The sequence below is a fragment of the Chiloscyllium plagiosum genome, unplaced genomic scaffold (genome assembly GCF_037043375.1).
Source record: "Chiloscyllium plagiosum isolate Xiang-an unplaced genomic scaffold, Cpla_swu_hap1 HiC_scaffold_2, whole genome shotgun sequence".
Lineage (NCBI taxonomy): Eukaryota > Metazoa > Chordata > Chondrichthyes > Orectolobiformes > Hemiscylliidae > Chiloscyllium > Chiloscyllium plagiosum.
The window spans coordinates 28,612,499-28,639,473 of NW_028270140.1; the positions used below are offsets into that span (position 1 = coordinate 28,612,499).

At 42.1% G+C, this 26,975-nt stretch overlaps 1 protein-coding gene and 1 long non-coding RNA gene across 11 annotated transcripts in view; one reads left to right on the forward strand and one right to left on the reverse strand.

The window, feature by feature from the left end:
- Nucleotides 1–2,401: 2,401 nt before the first annotated feature.
- LOC122563563 (uncharacterized) lies at nt 2,402–26,973 on the reverse strand. The gene is made up of 6 exons (XR_006315651.2): nt 26,619–26,973; nt 23,017–23,199; nt 19,669–20,040; nt 19,306–19,447; nt 14,764–14,834; nt 2,402–7,253 (listed from the first exon to the last, which is right to left on the reverse strand). It is a non-coding gene; the product is annotated as an uncharacterized LOC122563563 (long non-coding RNA).
- Nucleotides 19,898–26,975, forward strand: part of LOC122563516 (MOB kinase activator 3B) — a 168,088-nt gene continuing 161,010 nt past the window's right edge. For 2 of the 10 annotated variants that reach the window (XM_043717337.2, XM_043717374.2), the window contains exons 1-3: nt 19,916–20,062; nt 20,609–20,693; nt 21,820–21,903. The gene's annotated coding sequence lies outside the window, so the exon portion shown is untranslated. The other 8 variants (XM_043717354.2, XM_043717417.2, XM_043717380.2 and 5 more) reach the window with 6 other exon arrangements.

The window sequence follows — 26,975 nt, forward strand, 5'->3', positions numbered from 1 at the left end:
ATAGCCAACGGATTCTGGTCTATCCCGTTGCACCCTGGGTCCCAGAACAAATTCGCTTTTACAGAAAGGGACAGGCAGGACATGTGGACTCGCCTGCCACAAGGGTTCTACAACAGCCCCTCTATTTTTCACAGAGTGATGAGCAACATTCTGAAGAAAGTATATTTACCAGAGGGTAGCACTGCCCTCCAACATGTAGATGATATCCTGATTGCCTCAGAGTCCAGGTCAGGACACCAGGAAGCTTTATGTCTAGAATGGCAGGAAGAGGCAACCGCAGGGTTAAAAGTCAGCCCCAGAAAGGCACAGACTGGCAAAACAACTCTTATACCTGGGACACCTTATATCCCAGGGACTCAAAGAAATGCCTAATGACTGCAAGAAGGCAGTCCAACAGATGCCACGACCTGCCACTGTCAGGGGAGTCAGGAAGGTCATGGGGCTATTCAACTACAGCTTTATTCCCGAGTTCGCAAAATTGGCTGAACCGATCCAGAGATTAATTAAAGGAGGCACGCCCGCCTTGGAACCTGTAATCTGGGGGCTAGAACAGGAGGAGGCATACAGTCAGCTTAAAGCTCGACGCATATCGACCCCTGGGCTAGGACTGCCAGATCCCAGCAAGGGTTTTCACATGCACTGTAATAACGAGGGAGGGTTTTACTCTGCTGTGGTCACCCAAGACCACAGTAGCAGGAGAAGGTCCATAGGGTACTACTCAACTACAGAAGGGCCAATAGTCACTGGGTTGCCCTGATGCATAGCAGCTTTAGACTGTGCTGCTTGGGCTGTTAGGATTAGCAAGCCCATAGTAATGACAGGGAATGTCATCTTCCACACTAAACACACTCTAGTAGAGATGCAAAACACAGGTAAACTGAGGGTCGTCTCCAATATAAGGGCAAAGTGGGAAGCACTTCTTTTACCCCTGAGTCGGTCTGTTGTAATAGTTAGGGATACGGGAGAAAACCCAGCGGAGGAAATTCTAGCCGCGGGGAACTGCATAACTGTGGGGATATAGATGGGGATGAGGATAGGGGGAAAATAAAAGATACCCCCCTAGATACGGCCAAGGAGACCCTCTTTGTGGACAGGTCACGAAAATACGTAGCAGGGTCACCCTGAACAGGATGGGCTGTGGTAAATGATAAGTTAGGAACAGTTATGTCTGGGGGGATTGATGAAAATCAGTCTGCACAGGTAGTAGAACTGGTAGCATTCACCAAAGCACTGGAACTAGCAAAAGGAAAATTCGTGAATATATATACAGACAGTCATATGCTTTCGGTATAGTCCATGCCTACAGAGCGGCATGGGGTAGAAGAGTGTTCACCACCGTGGGAAAACCCCTATCAGACACTAATTAAGAATTCAGGCACTATTGCTTGCCAGTGAACAGCCAAAAGAGGCTGCAGTAATAAAATAAAAGCCCATCAAAAGGAGCCAGCAAAGAGGAGTTCAGGTTGGCGAAAATTCAAAGGAAACCAGGCAGCAAACCGAGCAGCTCAGAAAACCCTAGAACAAGAAGCCATTGACCTGGCTGCAATAGCCACTATTGAATTGGCGAAAGACGCTATCCAAATTCAGCAGTGACAGGAGGACACCCCGCAGGAAGACAGGGAGCAATGGAAACTGCAGGGAGCATTCAATGGGGAGGATGGTGTTTGAAGGCGAGTAGACAACATGGTAGCACCAGCGTGTATACAGAACACATTGCTTGAACTGCACCACGGGCTCTCCTACACAGGTAGCGAAGCCACGACATCAAGCCTAGGGAGAGAGTGGTGGTGTAAGGGAATGGAAAGAGACGTGGCCAAGTACTGCTGCAGATGCACTGTTTGAGTACAACATAACCCAGGGAGTCCCATGAAAGTTAAAATGGGACACCAGCCCAGACCTAGGGGATCCTGGGAACACCTTCAGGTGGGTTTTACGGGGCCACTACCACCTTCCTGTGGGAAAACGTACTGCCTGGTCATCATAGACCAATTCACCTGGTAGGTAGAAGCATTCCCAACCAAAAGCTGCACTGCTACCATTGTAGCCAGAATATTAGCGGAGGAGGTAATCCTGAGGTTGGGGGGTATCCCTCCAGATTGACTCTGACCCAAGGGACACATTTTACAGGCAAGATCATGAAGACTGTCTGCCAATTACTCCGCATTAGACAAAAATTTCACATTCCCTATCACCCCCAGAGCTCAGGATGGTAGAGAGAATGAATAGAACGCTCAAAAATACTTTAGCTAAGGCTATGCAAACCTCAGGCAGAACATGGGCTGAAGCGCTGCCAACCATACTAATGTGATTAAGAGCTACCACAAATCAGGCAACTGGGCTAACACCATATGAATTAGTGACCGGGCGAGCAATGCAATTGCCAGAGACAATAATCACAGGTGGCACTGATGTGAGTCCATGAAAAGAGAAAATTTGGCAGTATGTGATAGAATTAAGTGCCCAATTGAAAGGGATGCGTAAATCTGTAATTGATAAACAGGACAAAACGACAAGGCAGGGGAACTCGAAATCTTCCCTGAGGTCCCAGCAGCAGAAACTGTGTCCTAGTGAGAGCATTGCCTTACAAACCAGGCTATGCCCCAAAATGGAATGGGCCATACACCTGTGCCTGCATAGACATTAAAGGAAAAGGCACATGAAGCACCGGACCCAACTAAAACCATTTAAAGATGCCTGTGACCAAACTAATGTCATTGACCATTCCCCAGATGCAAACAGGAGCAGCGGACAGAACAATCATCCCAGGGGGAGTACCGAAAACACAACAGAACAAACCACACAGAAGCACAACTTCACCTCCTGACGAAAAGAAAGACTTTGATAACTTTATTTTAACTGTAAAATGCATATACCTGTATTAATTTCACTGTGTTTAAGTGTCACGACTGTTGGGAGCATGTCAGGATTTGAGGAAAACCTCTTCTATAAAACCCACCTAAGTATATATGGGAACCAAACTGCCTGCTACCCCTGGCACGATCAGATGAATCCTTATTTGTGGCTACCCTGGTGTGGATCCCTTGTGACCTATAAACAGTAGACACCTCAGGAGCACAGTGTAAAGGGCAGATAGGGAAATACAAGTGGGGACTCCAGGGTAGATATGTGCAGCTGGGCAGGACCACCAGCCCTTGGGGCTGGGCCCCCTAGCCTAGGGAAGGGAAGACCCATTTAAAACCTGGTAATTACCCACTCTGTTTCACAGGACAGGGATGGGGATGCTTTTATGCCCTGGTTCCCAAAAATGACTCATGCATCCAGGCACAGTGCACTTATCAGCGCTATACAGTCACCAGGGGACAGTTTACCTGCATCTGCAGCGAGCAGGCATGCTTGAATGTGACTGTGGGCAGACAGTTCATATGTGGTCAGTACAATGGCACCCATGTCAGCTCTACCACATGGACATACCCGTTCAACACTTACCAGCTGGGAAGGGCACACAGGGGATCAGGGGTGACATAGGTGGACAGACAGACGGAATGACAGGACAATGTATGTTACTGAACAGCAAAGGGATTTGTTTTTTTATTTAAGGGGATTTATGTGACAGACACCCCACACCTCTCAAACTTGTTCATGGCAGGGACAATTGCACCCCTTACTGTACCATGCCCCAACGGGGCGCATGTTCGTAGAAGTATAGTGACTTGCTCCATCAGTCAGGAGTTCTGTGCTGACTGGCAGGTCCTCTTATTGGGATATGTATTCTTGGGATCTCTATCTTTGGGGGGGCACAGCAGGGGTCATCAGTGCTAAAAACCAAATTACCTTGTATGTTGCCTAACTAGCTTAGGCAATAATACCTCGAAAGCTCTGGAAGCAATTAATACTGAGCAGGCTGAACTCAGTCTCTACACACAGCAAACATGTTACGCGGTGGATTATCAATTATCATAGCAAAGGGGAGTTTGTACAATTATTGGTGACAATTATATCACCCGTGGTATTGATGCCTCCTATAACATTACAGAAGCCATCAAGAATATCTGAGACCAGCAAGATAATTTTTGACAGGGAGCCACAAATACAGACAGCTGGCTAAATTGGTTGATAAGTAAATCTTGAGGACGTATTTGGCAAACAGAATAGTTCTACTTATTGCAATCATGCTGGTATTCTGTGTGGTCCTCGGGTGTTTAAAGGTCTGCTGTAAGGTGCTACTGACAAGAACTGTACCAGCAGCAAGTGTCACCATGAAACAGCCCCCAACAAGATTGGCACTCCATAGTACCCCTCAGAAGGAGTAGCTACAAGAGATGACCCATCTCTACATGTAAATTGTGTGGTCTGAGGGAGATCTCCAAAGTTGCCTCCTTGACCACAAAGGGGGGTGAAAAGTGGGAGATGGCATGGGGTAGGGTGACAATAGGCACACGGACACCCAAGATGGTCACTGAGCCATCACTTGGCCACTTGACACACAGGATGGCTGCTGGACATATGGAGGGAGACAGCAGAGCAAACACAGCCACTGCCTGGGGCCACCAGAATGCCAGCACAATGCACTCACAACCTTGTTGATCACTTTAAAGCAGGTGGGGGAGACAATACACATGAGTAGCGTATACTGCCTGCCGAAATGTTTGGGTCCAGCCAACACGTTTGATAGAAATGCTAACTGTTTGAGACAATGTTAATAGCCAGGACTGCAGTAATCGTCCTTCTCAGGAAGAGTGATTAGCGCCCATTACTAGAGCAATGGACTTCCACGCAGACATTGAAACTGACAATGTCTGCACTGAAACTGTTGATGATCGCATTGAAATTAACAATAGGCTGCACTGGAACTGACAATGACTGCATGAATGTTACAGAGGCAATAACCTCATCACTGATCTATTATATCACAAAATGTATAAAAGCAAGTTGACATGTGCTCCAGGTTGAGAGAAGTATTGCAGTTAACCACTGTGCTGTTGGTGTCTTTCTTCCCCGGAGCTCCAGTATTTCCTTGTACAATAAACTCTGTCATTAAACCCTGACTCTGACTTTGAGGCTGGTGATTTGCCCCACAACATACTCAAAACGTTAACTCAGTTTCTGTCTCCACGTAAGCTTCTAAACCTCTTGAGTTTCTCCAACACTTTTTCTTTAACTTCACATTTTCAGCATCCACAGCATTTGTTTTCACTAAAACAAATTATTTGATTGTTACCGTAGTGCTGTTGATGGGAACTTGCTGTGTGTAGACAGGCTGTCATATTTTCTACAAGCCACAGAGGTTATACTTCAAGTGTTTGATATTGGCTGTAAAATACTCATGATATCCTGAGTTCACAGATGTTGCGAGAGAAATACAGTTTCCTTTGAATTTAAATATCCCTTTGGTTTAACTTGTTCGCACCAACCAGACATCCCAATCTGACCTAGTCCCAATTGCCAGCGTTTGGCTCAAACCCCTCTCAACCCCTCCTATCCATATACCCATCCAGATGCCTTTTAAGTGTTGTAATTGTACCCACCTCCACTAGTTTCGCTGGCAGCTCGTTTCATACATGCACAACCGTCAGCGTAAAAAACTTATCCCTTATGTCCCTTTTAAATCTTTTCCCTTTTACCTTTTCCTACCCTGGGAAAAAGACACTGGCAATTTACACTATCCATGCCCCTTATGATTTTATAAACTTCAATGAGGTCACCCTTCAGCCTCTAATGCTCCAGGGAAAGAAGTCCCAGCATATTCAGCCTCTCCCTATAGCTCAAACCTTCCAATCCTGGCAACATCCTTGTAACTTTTTTTTGCACCTTCTCAAGTTTAACTACATCTTTTCTTCAGAAAGGAACCTAGTCCTTAGAGCCGCAACATGATGTTCCAACTCCTATACTCAATGTTCTGACTAATGAAGGCAGGCATGCTAAATACCTTCTTCACCACCCTATCTACCTACAACTCCACTTTCAAGGAACTATGCACCTGGATCTCTTGTTCTCTTTGATCCGCAATGCTTCCCAGGACCCTATCGTTAACTGTATATGTCCTGCCATGGTTTGTCGTATAAAAATGCAACACCTCACCTTTATCTAAATTAAACTCCATCTGCCACTCCTCAGTCCTTTGGCCCATCTGATCAAAGTCCCATTGTACTCTGAGATAATATTCTTCACTGTCCACTATACCATATTTTGGAATCACACCGAATTCACACCGAAATCATTTATATAAATGATGGCAATCAGTGGATTCAGCATTGATCCTTGTGGCACATCACAGGCGTTCAGTCTGAAAAGCAACCTTCTACCACTACGCTGTCCCCTACCTTGAAGACAATTTTGAATCCTTCCAATTCCTAACATGTTAAGTGATTATAACATGTGAACGTTTTTTCGACTGCAACATCATCCTGTCACATGTAAAAATACTGGGAATTATCTCATGATGGCAGTCTCAATAGAATTTGCTGCGCATTTTATTACTTATCAATGTGTCAGTCCTTAACCTGCAGCTTCAGAATGATTGCCACTTTGTGACTTGCAATGATGGTTTTCCTTTAAATATCAAAATCACTTATGTGTTGGGAAAGAACTTAATATGCATTATATGAACACTGAAGTTTCAAAATATCACATTAAAGTTGAAGGAGCTCTTAGCTTTTAATACAGTAACTTCTTAACCTTTTTATACTGTTGTTGGGCTGATGCTACTTCAATGAGTGTGTAAAGGAGACAATGCTCTCAAAAAACAGAGAAAAAGGAATCAGAATAATGCTACCAGCTGATAATTTACTACATCTGTATTTAACTATAATTTCCTTTTAGATATGCTGTCACTTTTGTTTCAGTCTGACAGCTGTAAATTATTTATTTCCTCTAACTTTTCTATTCTGTCTTCTTCCTTTCATCCAGTCAGCATGTTCTTTCTCTAGAATTTTTGTGAAAGTACTGCACTTCTGTAGAAGCATTTTATTTCACTTTCCTGTTCTCTTTAGATTTTCTTTCATTTTTCAGAAATCTAGGTCCCTTTTTAGGATATCCCTGGCTATGTCTCGAAGATTCTTAAATCAAAAATTGTTGGAAACATTCAGCAATTCTGGCAGTATCAGTATTCTGAAGAACAGTTCTGTGGAAGAGTCACTGAACTCGAAACTCTGCTTTCTCTCCACAGATGTTGTCAGACCCGCTGAACTTTTACAGCAATTACTGATTTTTTTTTCTGATTTCCTGCATTTGCAGTTCTTTGAGGTTTTTTTCTCATAGATTCCCAGTTGATAGATGCTGTAAAATACCACCATCTGTAGAAAGAAAAGAAACAGCACTCCAGTTTATGTAATGTTTTCCATGTTCTCAGAATTTCTCAAAGTGTTTTACAATCAGTAAACTATTTTGGAAGTGTAATAATGTGGAGAACACAAAAGCCAGTTTGCAATGGAAAAGTAGGTAAATGACAACGTTTTGGCAACACATAATTAAGTAACATTGTTCATTTATCACAATATCAATAACTTGCATTTAATGTAGTAAAATATCCCATGGTGTTTCACACAAGCAATTATCTAACAAACTCTGAATTATAGCCAAGGCAGATGATGAAAAGGTAGGGTACTAATTTCAGACTGAAAGGAGGAATGCAAGCTACAGAGCTTAGAGCCCAGGCAGCTGAAGTTCCACCACTGATGTTAATGTGATTAAAGTTGAGAATGCACAAGAGATTATTTGTGTAAAAAAGTTGAATTATCTTACTAAGTAGAAAGGATTTACAGCACTGGTTAACCCAAATCTGACCCATCTGGACAATCTTAAAAATCAAGACATATCCAATTCTATTCCTGATACTCCTAATTTGCTTTTGCAAAAAATGATTCTCAAGTTCTTGAATTTGCCAATTAAATTTTCTTCCATACAGATCCTACTCTTTCAAATTGTTAAACATAAACATTGTTTTTCCCTTCTCTTCTCTAACTCAGTGTCTTTCTTTCTAACGGTCATCTGAGTTTTGCAGCTATGAACTTGATATGTTGGTAAGGTCTTTTTAAACAGCGCCAGTCTCCTTAGTTCTGCAAAAATATATGTGTGTGATTGTGCAATTATTTTTATTTCTTATTATAATTTGTAACATCATAAATACATATTTTAAAAGTTAAATTTTAATACTTATTGTTCATGGAATGTAAGGTTTCACATTCTAGTTATTGTGCAATTGCTCATCTTCATTCCTTTCTAAAATACATGACAGGAAAAGATTACTAAGACAATTGCCCAAGTTGCCTCAGTGGTGCATATTTCACTGCCCTGAGTTATGTAGTCTTATTAAATAATGATTTCCTGTGTGTAGTTATTCATGACACAGTCATGATTGTACTTGTGATAATAGGGTGCCTATCCCAAGCTCTAACGTAATTAGGCAGGAAGAGCTGCAGGGAGGTTTTGAGGCTGAAGCCACTGTGGATCTTGATATCCATTTTTTTAGAAGGACGTTGCACTGAAACTTAACTACTCCTTTGCAAATTTTCTAAAATGAATCAGCAATGTTTATATTCACCAACTCAACTAAATAGTACGCAAGCATCACAGTACAATAGTCTAATTTTTTTCCATTTTACATCTTTTGCTACTTCAGTGGACTATCAACGAATGCTATCAATTTCAGAAATGATAAATTCATACTACCTTCAGTGGACTTCCACACTATTCAAATGGGAGCAAGGACCACACTGAGGATTCTGAAAGGAACCGTAGGGACAAAACATCTTCCATAGATGGGGTAAAACCAGGGAAACTGAAAGTGTGTATGACCTTGGCCTTGGTGATCATGGCATCTCATAGCAAGAAGGAAGAGACATTTCATCTCAGGAGTAAACACTATAGATCCCACCTTTTGAATGTGGGCTGTCTTTTGTGAACCCTGTTTGGGTAGCTGTGGGTTCCAACGATGGGGTGACGAACTGGGGTCAAAGGATTGTTTACAAGTGAAGCTTATTGGTGTGACTGGTATTCAGTTATCAGTGAGCAAGAATTCTCTGGTTACCAATAAGCATGTGATTGCTTGTTAGGTAGCTGGGCTGTGAAATAAGACAGCAACAAGCTTTGTCATGCCAAAACAAAAGCTGGCAGGTCTTCAGCAGCCAAAATCTCTCTCACAGTTCTCTCCCTTAAATCACTCTAAACCTGAGAAAACCATTTTATTTTTCTTTCAGCAGATGCTGCAGTTTGTCAAATAGAATCGGATAAGTCAGGGAACTGTCATAAGTGAAGCAGACATCTTCTGCCTCTTGCAAACCAGTGCAAGCAAAAGAAGGCTGAGAAGAAATCTTTGGATCAGCATGAAACCAAACCAACGCATTTTGTGACAAAGACTACAGAACTGGTTGTCCAGTTTCCCTGTGCCCATGTGGTTCTCCCCCTTGTTTGAATGTGTATGTGCAAGGGGAGGTTTATCTGGGGTTTAGAATTTTAATTTGTAGAGTTTACTTAACTGTTACCTGTAGCTAGAATCTAATTACCTGTCATAAATAGGGATTCTTGATCAGGACAGAATCCTTGTCTGAACTCTTTATCAATCTGGGTCTGAAAATCAGGTAGGTTGGGGATTTTAAAAACTTTAGTGATGACTTTAGTTGAGGTGAGGGATGCCATGGACGTCCCTGCTGATAACACTTGCAGGAAGTGCACCCATCTCCAGCTCCTCCAAGACCGCATTAGGGAACTGGAGCTGGAGTTGGATGAACTTAGGATCATTCGGGAGGCAGAGGGGGTCATAGATCGGAGCTTTAGGGAAGTAATAACTCCAAAGATGGCAGATAGATGGGTGACAGTGAGGGGGACTGGGAGGAAGCAGCCAGTGCAGGGACCCCCTGCGGCCGTTCCCCTCAAGAACAAGTATACCGTTTTGGATACTTGTGGGGGGGACGACTTACCAGGGGTAAGTAACGGGGCTCAGGCCTCTGGCACAGAGCCTGTCCCCGTTACTCAGAAGGGAAGGGTGGAGAAGAGCAGAGCAATAGTAATTGGGGACTCGATAGTTCGGGGCACAGATAGGCGGTTTTGTGGGAACGAGAGAGACTCACGTTTGGTATGTTGCCTCCCAGGTGCAAGGGTACGTGATGTCTGTGATCGTGTTTTCCGGGTCCTTAAGGGGGAGGGGGAGCAGCCCGAAGTAGTGGTCCACATTGGCACCAATGACATAGGTAGGAGGAGCGCTGACGATGTTAGGCAGGCTTTCAGGGAGCTAGGTTGGAAGCTCAGAGTTAGAACGAACAGAGTTGTTGTCTCTGGTTTGTTACCCGTGCCACGTGATAGAGAGTCGAGGAATAGGGAGAGAGAACAGTTAAATGTGTGGCTACAGGGATGGTGCAGGAGGGAGGGATTCCGGTATTTGGATAACTGGGGTTCTTTCTGGGGAAGGTGGGACCTCTATAAACAGGATGGTCTGCACCTGAACCTGAGGGGCACCAGTATCCTTGGTGGGAGGTTTGCTCGTGCTCTTGGGGGGGTTTAAACTAACTCTGCAGGGGCATGGGAACCCAGACTGTAGCTTTAGGGTGCAGGACCTGGAGTGTAGGGAGGTGAGGAACATGGCATCAATTTCAAAGGAGGGTGCCTGTAAACAGGAAAGTGGTTTGAAGTGTGTATACTTCAATGCAAGAAGTATACGAAATAAGGTAGGTGAACTTGCAGCGTGGGTTGGTACCTGGGACTTCGATGTTGTGGCTATTACGGAGACATGGGTAGAACAGGGACAGGATTGGCTGTTGCAGGTTCCAGGGTTTAAATGTTTTAGTAGGGTCAGAGGTGGGGGTAAAAGAGGGGGAGGTGTGGCATTGCTTGTCAAAGATAGTATTACAGCTGTGGAAAGGACGATGGATGAAGACTCGCCATCTGAGGTAGTTTGGGCTGAGGTTAGGAATAGGAAAGGTGAGCTCACTCTGTTAGGAGTTTTTTACAGGCCTCCTAACAGTCCTAGAAACGTAGAAGAAAGGATTGCGAGGATGATTCAAGAGAAGAGTGAAAGTAATAGGGTGGTTGTTATGGGGGACTTTAACTTTCCTGATATTGATTGGGAAAGCTATAGCTCAAGTTCGTTAGATGGGTCAGTGTTTGTCCAATGTGTGCAGGAGGGTTTCCTGACACAATATGTAGATAGGCCAACAAGAGGTGAGGCCATACTGGATTTAGTTCTGGGTAATGAACCAGGCCAGGTGTTAGAATTAGAGGTAGGTGAGCACTTTGGGGACAGTGACCACAATTCGGTGACTTTTACTCTAGTGATGGAGAGGGATAAGTGTGCACTACAGGGCAAGAGTTATAGCTGGGGGCAGGGAAATTATGATGCTGTGAGGCATGACTTAGGATGTGTGGCCTGGAAAAGTAAGCTTCAAGGCAAGGGTGTAATTGATATGTGGAGCTTGTTCAAGGAGCAACTATTGAGTGTCCTTGATAAGTACGTACCCGTCAGGCAGGGAGGAAAGGGTCGTGTGAGGGAGCCGTGGTTTAATAAGGAATTGGAATCCCTTGTTAAATGGAAGAGGGTGGCCTATGTAAAGATGAGGCGTGAAGGTTCAATTGGGGCGATTGAGAGTTATAAGGTAGCCAGGAAGGACCTGAGGAGAGAGTTAAGAGCAGCAAGGAGGGGACATGAAAGGTCCTTAGTTGGTAGGATTAGGGAAAACCCTAAGGCTTTCTATAGGTATGTCAGGAATAAAAGAATGACTAGGGTAGGAATAGGTCCAGTCAAGGATAGTAGTGGGAAGTTGCGTGTGGAGGCTGAAGAGATTGGGGAGACACTGAATGAATACTTTTCGTCAGTATTCACTCAGGAACAGGACATTGTTGCAGGTGTGAATACTGAGTCACAATTAAGTAGAATGGATGACTTTGAGGTATGTAGAGAAGAGGTGTTGGAAATTATGGAAAGGTTGAAAATAGATAAGTCCCCTGGGCCTGATGGCATTTATCCCAGGATTCTCTGGGAAGCAAGGGAGGAGATTGCAGAGCCATTGGCCTTGATTTTTATGTCCTCGTTGTCTACAGGAATAGTGCCAGAAGATTGGAGGCTAGCAAATGTGGTTCCCTTGTTCAAGAAGGGGAGTAGGGATAACCCTAGTAACTATAGGCCGGTGAGTCTCACTTCTGTTGTAGGCAAAATCTTAGAGAGAATTGTAAGGGATAGGATTTATGAACATCTGGATAGGAATAATGTGATCAAGGATAGTCAGCATGGTTTTGTGAAGGGCAGGTCGTGCCTCACAAACCTTATTGAATTCTTTGAGAAGGTGACTAAGGAGGTGGACGAGGGGAAAGCAGTAGATGTGGTGTATATGGATTTTAGTAAGGCATTTGATAAGGTTCCCCATGGTAGACTACTGCAAAAAATACGGAGGTATGGCATTGAGGGTGAGTTGGAGGTTTGGATTAGGAATTGGCTAGCTGGAAGAAGACAGAGGGTAGTAGTTGATGGCAAAGGTTCATCTTGGAGTGCCGTCACTTAGCGGTGTTCCGCAAGGATCTGTTTTGGGACCATTGCTGTTTGTCATTTTTATAAATGACCTGGAGGGGTTAAATGGTTGGGTGAGCAAGTTTGCGGATGATACGAAAGTCGGAGGAGTTGTAGACAATGAGGAAGGATGTGGCAGGTTACAGCGGGATATAGATAAGCTGCAGAACTGGGCAGAAAGGTGGCAAATGGAGTTCAATGTAGCTAAGTGTGAGGTGATTCACTTTGGTAAGAGTAATAAAATGATGGGGTACTGGGCTAACGGTCGGATACTTGGTAGTGTGGATGAGCAGAGGGATCTTGGTGTCCATGTACACAAATCTTTGAAAGTTGCCACCCAGGTAAATAGTGCGGTGAAGAAGGCATATGGCGTACTGGCTTTTATTGGTAGAGGAATTGAGTTCCGGAGTACTGAGGTCATGTTGCAGTTGTATAAGACTCTGGTGCGGCCGCATCTGGAGTATTGTGTGCAGTTTTGGTCGCCATACTATAGGAAGGATGTGGAGGCACTGGAACGGGTGCAGAGGAGGTTTACCAGGATGTTGCCTGGTATGGTAGAAAGATCATATGAGGAAAGGCTGAGGCACTTGGGGTTGTTTTCATTGGAGAAAAGAAGGTTTAGGGGTGGCTTGATAGAGGTGTATAAGATGATTAGGGGTTTAGATAGGGTCGACAGTGAGAATCTTTTTCCACGTATGGAGTCAGCTATTACAAGGGGGCATAGCTTTAAATTAAGGGGGGGTAGGTATAGGACAGATGTTAGGGGTAGGTTCTTTACTCAGCGAGTCATGAGTTCATGGAATGCCCTGCCAGTAGCAGTGGTAGACTCTCCCTCATTATGGGCATTTAAGCGGGCATTGGATAGGCATATGGAGGATAGTGGGCTGGTGTAGGTTAGGTGGGCTTGGATCGGCGCAACATCGAGGGCCGAAGGGCCTGTACTGCGCTGTATTCTTCTATGTTCTATGTTCTATGACTCTGGGAATAACAGGACTTGATTTCCAGTGTGTTACCCCGGTGAGTCATGACAACTGCAGAATTCCAGCTCCTTGAGTTAGGAGGTTTCTGCATATTTCCAAATCTTCCATCATTCTCTTCTGACATGCGGCCCATACTTCAATTTCCATTTCTTATTCCCTTCATGTTTTCTGCTCCTTTCTCTTCCCACCTCTCTATCTTGTTGCTTCCACCTCCCTCCTTCCCCTTACCCTCTGTCTTACATGGATCTAACTATCTTTTGTGCTCTACATTGTTTGGCCTGAACATTGCATCTTAGAAGTTCAGTCATGAAATAGGACAATGCAGCCAGTGAACTAGCATCGCAATAACGCATCTTAAAAATATTCCATAATGCAGTTGGTTTTTGTACTGCATGATTTAGAAAAACTATTCTGTGGCTGTCCAGTATGTGGCTTCGCATCGTTCACTAATGGTGTAGTGCTTGTCAAATCACATTGACTGCTTGATGTCCAAAATTCACATTCTTCAAAATTTGTGTAGTTCAACCAAAGCATGGTAATATCAATACCTCATTATTTGCTCGAGTGAAAGGCTCAAAGGGGATTGGAGCATGGGTAAAGGACATAGCTCAAATAGCCTTGACTTCCCACTGATAGCCCACTTCTAGATTAGATTTCTTAGTTATCAGCGGATATTTTCCATCTCCCCAATAATTGTCTCACCTATTTTATTATTGAAATGTATGGCACTGGAAAAAACACAGCAGATCAGGTAGCATTCGAAGAGTAGAAGAGTCGACATTTTGGACATAAGCCTTTCACCTGTTTCATTCTCCACACGTGAAACATTTGCTTGTTGGAAAAATAACATCAATACTCCATTATTGATAGTTAACTATGACATTTATATTTAAGTAGCGAAACGTGTTGTGCTGGAAAAGCACAGCAGGTCAGGCACCATTCGAGGAGAATTGATGTTTCGGACATAAGCCCTTCATCAGGAATACATATATTTAAGTAGCCTATCTTTGAATTACATTGTTATGTTAATGCCTTCCTTTGAAAGATGCTTCTCATCTGGCCTGAACTATCTTGCGCCAAAAAACAAAAGTATGTCAGTATAGCAAGTTTATTATTTCATCAACAAGTCCCATAATTATTTCATATCTACTTTTTAAATACTTGTCATTCTTGTCCTAGAAGTACGCAATGAAGCCACTGGCACACAGTAGGATTTAACAAACATCAAAGACAATAAATGATCAATTAAAATGCCTCTTGCAATGTTGAGGGAAAATGTTGTCTTGGAGTCCAGGAATGTTTTAAACAGTGCTACACAGCTTGAATGCCTACCTGAAAAATATTCAACATCTCATCCAAGGTGGCAGTTCCAATAACACAGAACTCCTTCAGAGCTGGAAGACCTGGAACGTGAGCTTATGGTCAAAAGGTGTGAATTCAAAGATAAACTGATGATTGAAGAAAGCACTTAATGCATGATAGGATTGGAAGAAACTCATCATTGTGAGCTTTGTGCATTACGAAGGGGACGATATATGTCAGACAAAATTTATATATATGGTATTATTCAATTGAGCATAAATGATTATAAATTTTATTCATACTTATCTAATATTAACAGTGACATGATATTTACAAAGACATAAAATGAACTAATAGATAAAAATCAGTTTTAGAGAATGAATAAAGTAAGTTGGCAATTTCAAGGTATTATGACTTGAGCTGACATGCTGCCTTAAATGTTCTGTAATTTGTTATAGTCCAGTCTCTTTGGTCTTTTACAGCAATTTTGAATGTAATTACTACCAAGATTCAAGTATAACACAGATTGTAAGGGACAAAATTTTGTCAGATATTAATGCATGCTCTTTCTACCAATTTGGATCTAATCCTTGAAACATTCAATCTTCCAATTTAACAATATCAATTAAGTAGCAACCTTAGTAGCAATGTAAAGATAAGAGAAAATTTGGAGGCCAATGGGCTGAGAAGTGGCAGATGGATTTTAATTCAGATAAATGCGAGGTGCTGCTTTTTGGGAAAGCAAATCTTAATAGGACTTATACACTTAATGGTAAGGTCCTAGGGTGCGTTGCTAAACAAAAAGACCTTGAAGTGCAGGTTCATAGCTCCTTGAAAGTGACTCGAATGTAGATAGGATAATGAAGGCGGCGTTTGGTATGCTTTCCTTTATTAGTCAGAGTATTGAGTTGGGAGGTCATGTTGTGGCTGTACAGGACATTGGTTAGGCCACTGTTGGAATATTGTATGCAATTCTGGTCTCCTTCCTATCGGAAAGCTGTTGTGAAACTTGAAAGGGTTCAGAAAAGATTTATAAGAATATTGCCAGGGTTGGAGGATCTGAGCTACAGGGAGAGGCTGAACAGGCTGGGGCTGTTTTCCCTGGAGCGTCGGAAGCTGAGGGGTGACCTCATAGAGGGGCATGGATAGGATAAATAGGCATTTTTTTTTCTCTGGGGTGAGGGAGTCCAGAGGTAGAGGGCATAGGTTTAGGGTGAGAGGGGAACGATATAAAAGAGACATAACGGGAAATCTTTTCACACAGAGGGTGGTACATGTATGGAATGACCTGCCACAAGAAGTGGTGGAGGCTGGTACAATTGCAACATTTAAAAGGCATTTGGATGGGTATATGAATAGGAAGAGTTTGGAGGGATATGGGTGGGGTGCTGGCAGGTGGGACTAGATTGGGTTGGGATATCTGATCAGCATGGATGGGTAGGACTGAAGGGTTTGTTTCCTTGCCGTACTTCTCCATGACTCAATTTGAAGAAGACAGTGAATTGCAGAATTCATAATGACTTTAACTGATGGAATGTATTTCCTCTGTCCTAATGCAGCAGTTTAAATACATGATGCCTTTCTCTGTTTGCTGATGAGATGTGAAGGTCATGGTGGCAAGAAGCATTTATTACTAAATCCTAAATGCTCGTGCAAAGATGATGGTAAGCTGCAGCTTTGTACCATTGAATTCCATCTGCTACAATACACCCAATAGTGTTGTTAAATATGGATAGGTAAGTCATTCCAGAAATTCAACACCATGACAGTGATGGAACAGCAATATAGTTCCAAGTTAGAATGGTATGTGACTTCAGAGGGGAGCTTGCAGTTGGACATGCTTCCATGTGTCTGCTGTCCTGTTCTTCTTACAAAGACGGTAATGTCTTTGTAATGAGATGTCTTTGTAATGTCTTTGTTATGTACAATGAGATAGGTATGAATGGGGACAAAAAAACAATTAATGGAGAAATCTGGGCTACTGATGACTTGCTTAATGATCTTATACTGACTGTATTGACCAAATGAGTTAACAGAACTGGCTCAGAAACCGCCTAACACAATGAGTTGGAATTCTGCAGTTACCATAACTCACTGGGGTAGTGCACTGGAAAATCAAATTCTGACCAACATCAAGAGTACATTTTCTGATTAGAAGTTATAATCAACACTTCCTCAATTTTTGGTGGGACCTTGATGCAGTTATATGAAGTGTTCAGAGGCATCAGAAGATGTGACTGTTACTATGGATTGAAACCTACATTTTTTTCCCCCTAAGTCTGAATGGTGCAAAGTTTTTGGAGTGTTTCTCAACATGAGGCCTAGCAAATTCTCTTGCCCTATCTTAGGAAATTTGCTTCATTAATTAATTACCATGTCCCTATGGTGTCTCTCCTTTCTGATTTTCAGTCGAAAGTGTGGTGCTGGAAAAGCACAGCAGGTCAGGCAGGATCCGAGGAGCAGGCGAATCAATGTTTTGGGCATAAGCTCTTCATCAGGAATGAGGCTGATGAAGGGCTATTGCCTGAAACGTCGATTCCCTTGCTCCTTGGATGCTGCCCAACCTGCTGTGCTTTTCCAGCACCACATTCTTGACTCTGATCTCCAGCATCTGCAGTCCTCACTTTCTTCTTTCTGATTTTCGCCCCATCTTACCACATGCCATTCCCTGAACTACTTGCCATTTAGTGGATATCTGCCTTGGATGCACTCAAGGAGTTCATTCAAGGATGCATCCCTTGCATCCATGCCATTTTTTAAAAGCCTGTTGTGCACCTGGACAAGCACTAACATTCAGAAGCTGCCCTGCTCATTGATGACAGAATCGCAACATGGCAGAGAAGTGGAAAAGGATAAAATGTTTTTCCAACAGGGACTGAGAGATAGTACAAGAGGATTGCCAGAAGAGGTTGTGCCACCTGACCTTGGAATATGAAGTGACCATGCCTGTTGTGATCTTACACTGCATCCACCCCCACCTGCTTTGAAGTCAGGGTGCTCTTGCCCTTGGACAAAGCCCTCCCCACAATTCACTCTCCACAATAATGGTTCATCTTCTCCCCCCTTGCATATGCTTTTTGTCCTCTGTGCTGTGCTCATGCCCAGAGTCTGTCACTCCTAGTCCTAATGACTAAACTGCTGAGTCTCAGTAATACAGCTACAACTACTTGACACCCATTTGGCCCTTAGTTTCTTTGTAAAGATCCAATGGATTGACTGTAATCTGATCTCTTGACTGACATGAGCGGAAAACTCCGTTCAGGCGAAATGCAGATCTCTGACCATTTCCTATGAATCCATGTATCTCCCTAATGCTTTAGCCCTATTCTCTGGATTTGGTACTACAGAGGCAATGGACTAACCATGATCTGGTCCTGGGACTTTAGAGGCATAGGCTTTCTGACTGTGACCACTCTGACCAGAAGTCTGACCATGGCTGATGCCTTTGACTTACTGTGCCAGAACCTGAAGTCCATTGTTGCCTCCATGGACTTCAGTGAAGGTTACCTTCTAAGAGTTGAATACATGGCCGCCTGCTTAACACACATTAAGTATATTTATTGCGTAGTGTCCTGGCATATGGAGCAGGTGTGAGATTGATGTAGCTACATATGCTGCCCCTAAGCTGAGGACAGCTTGAAAACAATGCAAGTTGCCTGTTTGTGTGTCTGTGCTTTTTGGAGGAGAAAGTGAAGTCTGCAGATGCTGGAGATCAGAGCTGAAAATGTGTTGCTGGAAAAGCGCAGCAGGTCAGGCAGCATTCAGGGAACAAGAGAATCGACGTTTCGGGCGTAAGCCCTTCTTCAGGAAGCCCTTCTGTGCTTTTTGACTTGGCAAGACAAGACAAGGGCTGAAAAACACAGTTACCATGAGCATGTGAGTGGTGATAAGTGAATGAATGCTGAGAGGGCAAGTGAGCATCCCTTTGATGCAGCCTGGTCCGGTCTGTGAGCTGAGTGCTTCCCCCGTGTACAAATTATCCTTGATACAGCCTTTTAATGCTAGTTGTGGTGAGTCTAGCAATGTGAGTCTGAATAGTATGATGGTAGACTAGTTCTGGATGCCACTGTCCATGAAGGAGGAGTGCATACACATGGTGACATGCTTCGTGCCCTGATATGTTGTTGCCTGGTGTCTATTACTGAGGTGATTTGGAGCAAGCAGCAAGCTGAATCTTTAAGCTATTATCCCCAGATTCCTGGCTGGGTTTTCCTGACATATATCTTGTGTCACAAGTTTGATAAGATAGGAGTCTAAATATTAATCAGAGTGATTTGTGGCCTTAACAAGGTGTTCAACAAGCAATAATAACCATCAATTGGCATCTCTCCACTGCCTAGTGACAGTTTGCCATGCTATTTGTGAATAGCGTAAAAGATGGAGAGAGATTATCTCGAGATGTGTCTTTATAAGATATCTCGCCCTAGACCAAACACTGAGACCACTATAAGATTGTGACTTATGTACCTGTAAAAAAAAATCTTGTTATGGTAAGGATGGTCATGAAAGCAATCATCGATTGTTGTAGAACGCATTTAGTTCATTTTTGCATGGGAAATCTGCCATCCTTACCTGGTCTGGCCTGTGTGTGACTCCAGACTCACAGCAATGTGGTTGCCTCTCAACTGCTCTCTGAAAGAGCTGAGCAAGTCACTCAGCTCAAGACAATTGGGGATGGACAACAAATACTGGCCTTTCCACCAATGTCCACATCCTATGAAAGAATAAAGAAAATAAAGCGCGGGATTTCAAAAAAAAAGTCTTATTTTGAGAAAACATAGGCAGATACTTTTACATAATTTTTACTTAGGTAGATAAAACAGTGAAAGCCAAGTACACATGGACATAAATCTGAATTATGTGACTGCCCAAAGTAAGTTTTCTATTTGCGTTAAGAAATTAAAGCGAAACCCAAAATAATTTAATTTTACTTACTAATCGCTGAACAGATGAGTGTGACAGTTCGAGTCCTGAGCCAACTCAAACTGAACTTGTTTATTTTGTATGGTCTGCCTGCCACATGTTTTCTATCATGTCTGTTTTGGTACAGTTATTGTTCCCGTGGAGTGCGATGATGTCTCACTCACTTCCTGTAGGTGTCTGTTGTGGAGCTCAGCTGGTCACGTTACTCCCCCTCGCAGTTTATTTCAGATTCCCGGAACATAAGTCACTTCGCAAGTTCAGAGCTTGTGTCGAGGGTTTTAAACCTTGTGTCCGTCCATATTCTCTGTCTCCGGAGCGAATTAGTGGAGAAGGGGAGTGGAGCTTCATCTTCCCATGTGATGGTGAAAGGGAACGTCAGATGATCTTATAAATTGAAAAGACCAATGTAAGTTGTTACAGGGTACGCGCTATATCGACCAGAACACCGCCCGTGTTGCGATTCCCCTCTACATTCCACTGAGTGAAGGTGAGTCGAGGATCAGAGACAGCACAAGTGCGCAGCTGAGCAATGGCCAGATACATACTGAAACTGAGACAGACATCCAATTAAGAATTGGTTACAAGATGAGTGTTGTGTATGTATATATGAAATGGCCTCTTGCCATTAGGACAGCTATCCGGAGAAAAAAGGTAACGGTCACTGCTTCTCTTATTTTTCATATTGAATTATCGGGCATATAATGCAGCCTTCACTTTCCCTTGCATCCTCTGCTCACAGTTTTCAGTGTTTGGGAATATCCCAGATAGATGCTTTCCCAGCTGGAGACATTTTGTGGAGAAGAGCTTAATCCAGACTTTGCAATTTTCTGGATTTGCTCTAAAGCATTCTGGTTCTGTAATTACTGTTTAGCAGTAAGTAATACTGAGCTTTTTCTATTCAATTTATATAACTGTCATGAATGCAAACAACCCTTTTTGCCTCCTTTCTCAGCCCCAAGAGCCCAAGACTTCTAGTCTTATAATTCTGACCACTGGTCTGGGGATTTAAGGACTGTCTCCAGGATGCTCCAGCCAAGGTCAGCAAATAGCTTTGAACAATTATTTCAGATAATTCGTTCTTGTCCTGTCCATGTGCCTGTTTTCAGGATGAATTGATGTTTCTCATATTTTTATGAAGTCTAAAGCTCATAGAATCATATAAGACTGTATGAGACCTTATGGCCCATCACATTAGTGGTAGGCTTATTGCACTATATTTTAGAATATACCTGCATAAAAGAACATCCTGATGCCGCCTTTGTAGCTCCTTCCTTATTACTGGAATAACTTCACTCATTCATTAGATATTTATATCACATTAGTTCATTTTAACTCACTTGGTGAAGGATAAGAATTGTGTGGCTCCATCTAAAGGACCTGCTTCTTGACCAAGAGAAAGCATAATGTATATGTCCAAAATCCATAAGATCACCAGGAGCAATGTCTCTGCTTGCTTATACTCAGAGGTATTCCCGCAGGATTGTGGAATGTGAGCATAGCAAGAAGGCTTTGCAGAGATCTTTGGCACTACACAACCTCTGAGAGGCTTCTCCTAATCTGCTTTTCTAATTGTGGTGGGAGACCATCAACTACATTGCTTCTCCAGGGCTTTCATCAATGGAGAACATTATAAATATTATATCCCTTGTTGTGCAGTAGAGTCAATTGGAGTACTGGTTTAACATGGAAATAAATATTTAGTTTAGATTAGGTTAATTACAGTATGGAAACATGCCCTTCGGCCCAACAAGTCCACACCAACCGTCCAAAGAGTAACCCACCCAGACCCATTCCCCTACATTTACCCCTGACTAACACACCTATGGACAATTTAGCATAGCCAATTCACCTGACCAGCATATCTTTGGAATTTGGGTCAAAACTGGAGCATCTGGAGGAAATCCACAGAGACACGGGGAGAATGTGGAAACTCCACACAGACAGTCACCCAATGCAGGAATTGAACCCAGGTCCCTGATGCTGTGAGGCAGCAGTGCTAACCACTGAGTGACCATGCCACCCTATGCTATATAGGTCATGCTATATAGATCATATAACATTTTCTTATGTTTCCTAAACATTGTATGATATTCAATATGAAAATACCAATGATCAGATTGAAAGCAGAGCTGTGAAAGTTTGTATATGTCTCTTGTGCCCTAGAAATGAATGTAATGTTCCAGACATCTGCCCAATGCCCTGCTGAGCTTCAGTATGATATCTCCAAATGTAAACACAACTGAAAAGGTAATATAACTCGGCATCCAGATATTCTTGTTCTTTTAACATTTAATTAACTTTTCAAAATTTTGATAAACAATTTAATTGTTTGTCTGTGTGTGTAATGGTCAATGCTACATAATTGGAATATTATATTAGCCATATCTTTAGTTTCATATTAAATGAGACCATCTAGAATTTGGTTGATGTTAACTAGACTTTCTCCTTCTTTGGGCATTTTCCTGTGATTAAAATAAACTTATGGTCATGACTGACTAAGCCAGTATTTTTGTTAATCTTTAATTGCCCTTGAGAAGGTGGTAGTGGGAATTACCTTATTGACCTATTGCAGTATTTGCAGTACATATATGTACTGGTAGGGAGGGACTTCCAGGATTTTAACCCAGCAATGATAAAGGAGTGATGCTGTATTTCCAAGTTAAGATGGTTTGTAATTCAAAGGAGAACATGAAGTTGGTGATGTTTCCACTCATCTGCTGCCCTTGCAGGTGTTAGAAGCTGCAGTAGAAAAAAACCTTGACAAGTGCCTCCAGTTCACCTTGCAGATGGTGTACACTGCTGTCATTATGATGGTGGAGTGAGTGAATGTTGAATTTGGTGTTTGGGATGCAATCAAGTGGATTACTTTGTTCTGGATTTGGAGATGCCGGTGTTGGACTGGGGTATACAAAGTTAAAAATCACACAACACCAGGTTATAGTCCAACAGATTTAATTGGAAGCACACTAGCTTTCGGAGCGACACTCCTTCATCATCTGATGAAGGAGCGTCGCTCCGAAAGCTAGTGTGCTTCCAATTAAACCTGTTGGACTATAACCTGGTGTTGTGTGATTTTTAACTTTGTTCTGGATGATATTGAGCTTCCTGAGTGTAGTTGGAGCTGCACACATCCAGACGAGTATTCCATCACATTCCAGAATGGCGTGGTGGACAGTCTTTAGGGAGTTAGAAGATGAATTGCTTGCAGCAGTATAGCAGCAGACCTGATTTTGCAGCTACAGCATTTATATGACTAGTTCAATTCAGTTTCTGGTCAATGGTAATCACTGGGATGTTACTGATAATGGTTTCAATGATAGTTATGCCATTGATTTGTCAAAGGGAGGTAAATAAACTTACCCTTACTTATTGGGGATTGCTAGAGCCTTGCACTTGTCGGGTACAATTGTTGCTTGTGTAGCTGTCCAATCCCAAATTTTGTCCAGATCTAGCTGTATATGAGTATGGACTGCTTCAGTATCTGAACAGTTGCAAATGATGCTGAACGTTGCGCAATCATCAGCACACATCCGTATCGCTGACCTTGTAATGGAGTGAAAGTAATTAATTAAAAGCTGAAGATGGTTGGTCCTAGCACACTACTCTGAAGAAGTACAGTGATGTCTTTAGGCTTAAGATGTTTGCCTCATGCTAAATATGACTCCAACAAAATTGAATGGAACCTTGTTGTAGATGTTGTTATAAAATTGTCTTATTAAAACTAATCATTTGCAGAATTTATCTGTATTTTAGTGTTTCCTGCTCAGTAAAAAAAAATCACAAGCATCAACAACCAAATCAGCAGCTGATCTCAATGTCATGTGGTTACCAGGTAACATCCAGAATAACAGTCTATATCACCGCCCAACTGGAATGGCAATGTAGTTTGTTTCATAATTCAAAAATTATATCTAGAAAGCATTATTTTAAAATAGGGACATATTGTACCTAGGGAAATAGTTTATTTTGTAAGGAAAAAAATATTTTTATTTTATTCTTAAATGCACTTTCCTGTCTCTGCATGTTCTGAAGCTGGCAGCTATAATTAAGTGAAATTCTTAACATAGATACAGGTTGTTGCAATGGTTGCTACATTTCATCCTGCATAGAAACAAGTGTAGACTTTGATACAAATTTCCAATAGGTCAATCTAAACAGTTCAAGCGAAACTTAAAACAGTTTTAGGCAGTTGGTTGGATACATTTAACCAGTGGGTTGCTATCTCTGCCTTTTTGGTCATAACAGTGGAAGAGACACTGGATGCTATTGTTGACAATCTACAGGCAGTCAGTGTTCTGGAAAAGTCTTGAGGAGCTGAGAAGGTGACAGAATGTTAAACAATTGTCTTCCAATCCTGTATTCATTTTGTGGTGAAGATATAGAGCAATCAGTATCCACAAGCATCAAGTATTTTTTGTTTTTGAAAACTAATATCACAAATTAACCAGAGAGCTCAGCTTGGAAACTGAAAACCCTGCAACTTCTCACCATGGCCACAGATTTTCTGTTTGTATGTCATGTGAAAATCTTCAAAATAATCCAATATTCTCACACAACTTTTGTCAGAGAAAAGAGCAACCGAAGAGGATATCTCCATATAGCAAAATTGTTGTGGGTGGCTTTGGGCAGCTCATTGAAGTCCTAATAGCTATTTGGTACTGGAGAGTGTGGTAAAAGAAACCCATAGAAACATTAGCTTGGTACAGCAGAGAAATATTTGAGCTTGGAAAAATGCAGGCACAGTGTTAGATAAATGAAGCTAGCTGTCTGCAATCATATCCTTTGAATAGGTTTACAATTGTAGCATCAGAGGTTTCAGAGAAATCTATGGGATCTATCTTGACTGTACATGTCATTTGAATGTGCTCTGTGGAATGTTTGACCACAGTTTGTCTCTTACTCTTCTTTACCTCATGTTAATTCTGGATGTTAGAGTATATATTTTGAATATACACACATTGTGGATTTTTTTAACTGTCTAACATTACATTCTGAAATGTATTTTGCTTGTTCAAAATCATGCAATATTGTGGTTTTATTTTCTTAGTAGGTATCTGAGATGAATAGAGGATGGAATAAAAGCTAGGGATAAGTTACTCACTGTCAGATCAATACGTGTTCACACACCAGTAATGTTTTTCCTTCTCCCCAGCTGGCACCCCCTTCCCCAGAGTGGAGACTGAGCTGACCCTCTCTGCCATTGCTCTGTGCAGTTTTGCATATCATAATTTGCCAGTCCTGTTCCATTCCATCACAAAACCCTATCTCTTTGTATTCCTTTCATGCAAGAGCATGTGAAGGTCCCATGCTACAAAGCTTAGCTAATGTCCTGACCAACATCCCTCCCCCAACTGACACCACCAAAAACAGATCAACTTATCATTTGTTTTGTTAGTTTCGGCATGTGTATAAATTTGATGACATATTTATCTACCTCCCAGTCATTTCACTTCAAGCTTATTTGTTGTTTTGAGAGCCACGTTAAAATATTTCATAAATAAAAACTTTCTGTTCTTCCTTCTTACTTTGCTCATGATTTTCAGTATCTCAATATTCATTGCCTGTTTTGGGTGATTCTTAAATAAATAAGTGCACATTGTTTTAAAATCCTGTTTTTTTTCTCCCGAATACAATGCAATATTTCAATACCTGCTGATGCTTGCACAGCTTGTCACCTCTGTTTGCTGCAATATAATTCAAAATTTACATCTTTACCAATGCTCCAAGCAAAATTGTGTACATTTTATTGCTGTTGGTTACATGTTGCCAAGGTAGAATGATTGCCATGGTAGACTGCCTAACACCAGTCATTGCTACTCGAAAGTAAGTGAAGCATTTTGACACATTTATCACAGATATGGCTACATTCTATTTAAGTGAAAATATTTTTCTCACCAAGGAGATGTTTTATCATTCAAAATGGGGCATTAAATAAAAGTGATGAACTACTGATTCATTTTGGCTGAATAAATTTAATTCTATTTTTATTGTTTGAGAATGTTGGATTATTTTGAAGATTTTCAGTAGCCACATGACATGCAAACAGAAAATCTGTGGCCATGATGTGAGGTTGCAGGGCTTTCAGTTTCCAAGCTGAGCTCTCTGATTAATTTGTGATGTTAGTTTCCATAGAAAAATAACACTTGATGCTTGTGGATACTGATTGCTCTGCATCTTGACAACAAAATGAATACAGAATTGAAAGGCAATTGTTTCATTTGTTCCATGTCTTTCTTTCCATCTTTATTGGCTTTGAACTTTTTCAGCGAATGACTACATTGAGTTGCTGTTGATTTTGTCAACATACTGTTCGTGGGCACAATTACTCAGTAATGCTAGTTGGAAAACTATTTACTTTTCATTGTCGATGCAAAACAGGGAGAAGCAGCTCCAAGATGCCCAGGAACTGACTGCGGCTAAGGGCTTTTCCATGAATGCTGCAGCTTCAAAGAAACCAAAAGCAGCGACGATGCTATTTTTAATTTGTAAATGATCTATGCTGTGATGTGGCTTTTAAGTGTGTGGGGGCACTCCGGTGTAATTTCTCCCTTGTCCTAAAGGCGGCTCCAGAATACTTGGAGGCAGAAATGTAACTAATTCATTTCCCATATTGTAGAAGAGTGGTAACAGAGTTAGAATACCCTGTGAATACACTGATATAATTATGCTCTGTTTATGTAACGAAAGCACAGCAATGTGAACAAATGCAATGACGGTCAGCTCGTACTGAGCATCACTCTCCTCCCTGACACTGGCCCATTTTTACGATCTTCAAAGGATGCCATTTGGTTTCTGGTTCCTGTGTCGGTTTTCTGAAAGAGAATCTGCCCCGTTACCCCCTTCTTTAAATGACTTGTCCAATATTCATTTACTTCTCTGTTCGACATTTAGACTCGAACCCTGATTCTGAGGAAGCTTTCCACGTCCTAAGAACTTTTTGCATATGCAAAGATTTTCCTCACCTCCCATTTGTCTCTGACAGATGGTCTTGAACCAAAGCCCTCTAGTTACAGTCTTGGAAGCCAATATCAAACCCCCTAGTCGTTTTGCAGTCTCTCTGGAGCAGGTGTGCTGTTGTTTGAGTTCCTGGCTGACTTCAGTCAAAGCCAGGCTACATTGTGGAATCCACACTCCTCCAATATCAAACGATGGTCAAAATAAAAAGACGTTCCCTCGTGGATAACCGCCGAATTTGATTCTTTGTAGCGCAGTACATTAAAAGTGTCATAAATATCTCGCCAGTGTTTGCCAGTAAGCAGACAATCATGTCAGGAGTCTGAGAGAGAGAGACAGAGAGGGAGGCGGGACGGACCTGTACT